Below are 3,519 nucleotides of genomic sequence, written 5' to 3'. Positions count from 1 at the left end.
CACACACACACACACACACACACACACACACTTCCCTAGACACTCCTGGAGCACACTCCATATGTCAAGCTGGCTAGACATGTGGGAGGGTCTGTGACCTTTACTCTCCTGAAATGTTCTCTGAAGAGGAAGACAGAACATAAATAAATATTCAATCAAACAAAAGAGAGATTAGGATCGGGGTAAATGTATCACCCAAATTGGGGGTGTGGGTCTGAGTTTTAAATAGAAACATCAGAACCATCTGATAGAGAAGGCACAGCCTGAGTCAGGCTTTGGAGTCTCGGCTGCAAGTGGAAGACTTTGAGTGTGCATCTGCTCGACAGCTCCGGGAAGCCTTAGCAAGTGTTAGAACGAGGATGGACACAGGGAAACTAGGCTAAGCGATTCTACGTCTCTTCAAGAGGCATCAGATACCCAGGTTGCACCTCATATCACATAAGTTACTTATTAATCTGTTCGCTGTCCATGTTAGCTGTGTGAAATCCCAACAGCCCTAATAAAATAAGACCTGCTGGTTATTTGTTCCCGGAAACCTCACATCATTTCACCATGCATATTCCTTTTTTAAAAAAATATTTATTTATTATATGTAAGTACACTGTAGCTGTCTTCAGACACTCTAGAAGAGGGCGTCAGATCCCATTACAGATAGTTGTGAGATAGATAGATAGATAGATAGATAGATAGATAGATAGATAGATAGATAGATAGATCGATCGATCGATAGATAGATAGATAGATAGATAACTCTTAGCCCTCTACAGTGGTGCCCACCTTTAATCCCAGAATTTGCTGGAATTTGAACTCAGGACCTTTAGAAGAGCAGTCGGCGCTCTTAACCACTGAGCCATCTCACCAGCCCCACCATGCATTTTCCAAAGCCACCTATCAGGAATGCTGGAGGGGTGTGCTTCCCAATTGGTGTCAACACTGAAGGCAACAACAGCCTCTGGTCTAGACTAGGCAGTTCCATACAACCACCCATCACAGACCTGCATTGAGCACCCTTGATGTCCTGAGGAATACACAGATGGTATCACATTGCTTTTAACAGCTGAGAAAACTGAGGCACAAAGAGGTCTGTCTTCGGTTGCAAGCCAGTTTTCCCTGCATCCCAAAATAGCCTGGGTGTACTGAGCCTCTCTACCCAAAGGGCTGGACACACTGACTCCACCTACTAAGACCCTGGAGGTATCTGTCATTGGACATCTGACATCTCATTCCATCGTGTTGTGAGAAATCACCTCCCTGCAGCTGACCCTCAGTCTAACTGGCTAAGATGCCCAAGGACCCAAGAGAAACCAGACCCAGTGCTCTGTCCAACTTTCACTCCTGAGCTGAGAATCGTTGAGAGTGGCTCAGACACACAAGCTCCACCATTTCTGAGGAAGAGAGTGAGGTCACCCCTTCTTAAACCATGTCCTGCTAAGACAAGCCTAGCTGGGTCACAGAAAGCTGTATATATATATATATATATATATATATATATATATATATATATATGTGTGTGTATGAATGTATGTATGTTATCTATGTATGAATTATGAGTGTATGTATGTGTATGTATGTATGTATGTATGCATGAATGTATGTATGTGTGTGTATGTATGTATGTATGTATATATGTAATTGGAGCAACTATAGGAAGTGGTTTCCTCCCAGAGTTTCTCTCAACCTCCAGCAAAGCTTGTATATGAGTTTCCCCAAAGAGCTTCATTGTAGTCAAGTGTGCAGAGTCATCAGGGAAAAGCTCGGCAGGGGATTCCATCAAAAGCAACCACCCTTGCCCCATCTGCCTTCTACTTGCTTCTGGGAGCCCTCATTGGCTGCCTTCCTCCTCTAGATAATCTGGGTGAAGCCCAGCCTCAGAGTGCGCCCTGCCACCTACAAGATTAGCACGTTTAGGAGCTTGAATCCCTGTTTCTCCACTCAAGAGAAAAGCAACAGTTACAATACCTAATCGGTTGTAAGGATCAAGAGATTTGAGAGTTAGTCTTTATCATTTCTATAAGCTGTACCAAAACGCTTGCTTATGTTTTGTTGTTCAAATAAAGTACAGCAGTATTGAGATGAAAACGAATAAACAGAAAAGATTAAAAGAGAAAGATATGATAATCATTGCACAATACACAGAAGATGCTAAGGCTGGCCTGAAGGATTTGTCACAGTGTTCTCAGTGACTTGAGCAAAGCCACCAACAGGGCCCTTTTGGGTGAGCACCTGTCTAAGTGTCACTAACCATCACAGGAAATTTTCAGCATAATCTTGTCTACAAAACCTGTGATCAGACAACCCGGACCCCAACATCCATGTCAGGCTAGCTGGCAGCCACCTCCAGCCCCAAGGGATTTGACAGCCTCTTCTGGCCCCTTCGGGCACCTGCACACACATGCTGTGCACACACACACACACACACACAGACAGACAGACAGACAGACAGACAGACAGACAGACAGACAGACAGATAGATAGATAGATAGATAGATAGATAGATAGATAGATAGATAAAATTTATACTAAGAGGTGGCAGCCCCCTTCCTCCATTGACCTTCATTTTTTTCCCATGCATCCTCACCACCAAACTTTAAATTTACTCATTTATTCAACAAAGCACTAACGGAAAGCTGCCCTCCCTAGGTTTTTTAAAATCTAGTGAAAACAACTACAAGCAGACAGACATGTTCAGATCTAAGCAAACTGCAGTGTCGTGGTAGAATTAAAATGGAGCAAAACACAGAAAATAACAAGGCAACTCCATAGGCACGCAATATTCCAGCAAGGAAGAGCCTACTGAGAACTGAGAAGAAACCAGGCAGGGAGTTAGAGAAGCAGGATGGTCCAAAAAGTCTCGTTGACTTTGGAACAGTGTGTCCTGCTTAAGGAATCGGACAGAGCTTACTAAAGGATTGCCAACTGACAACAGAAACCAGTTCATGGAGAATTTACAAGATTGTGCTCACGTCTTCCTCCTGAGCTCATTTTAATATTCTATATTTGTCCTCCTCATAAGCATCTTAGATGATGGGCAAAGAGCGCCTGGACTGCTTGCAATATACTAGAGCCATTTATGAGCTGTGAGTCAATGCTCCTTCCAAGGTTACAATTTCCTTCTCCATAAAATGGTGTGTTCCAGAATTTGCATCTTTACACACCAATGAAAAGTATACTCAGATGAAAGTTTAAGGAAGCAACCACTCTCGCGTGCCCATGCTAAGAGAGTTGAGGATAACGTTTGCCAAGTAAGTAAAGAACTCTGTGGTGGTTGACACTGTCAACTTGACAGGTTCTAGAATCACCTAATAGGCAAACCTCTGGGCATGTCAGTGAGGGAATTTATAGACTGAGTTAGTTAAGGTGGAAAAGTCAACTCTAAATGTGGGCAGCACCCTTCCGTGGGCTGAAGTCTGACACTGAACAAAAGGAGGAAATGAACTGAACACAGCATTGTCCTCCCTCCCTCCCTCTCTCTCTCTCTCTCTCTCTCTCTCTCTCTCTCTCTCTCTCTCTCTCTCTCTC

The sequence above is a fragment of the Mus pahari genome, chromosome 14 (assembly GCF_900095145.1).
Source record: "Mus pahari chromosome 14, PAHARI_EIJ_v1.1, whole genome shotgun sequence".
Classification (NCBI taxonomy): Eukaryota; Metazoa; Chordata; class Mammalia; order Rodentia; family Muridae; genus Mus; species Mus pahari.
This window is presented reverse-complemented; position numbering follows the sequence as displayed.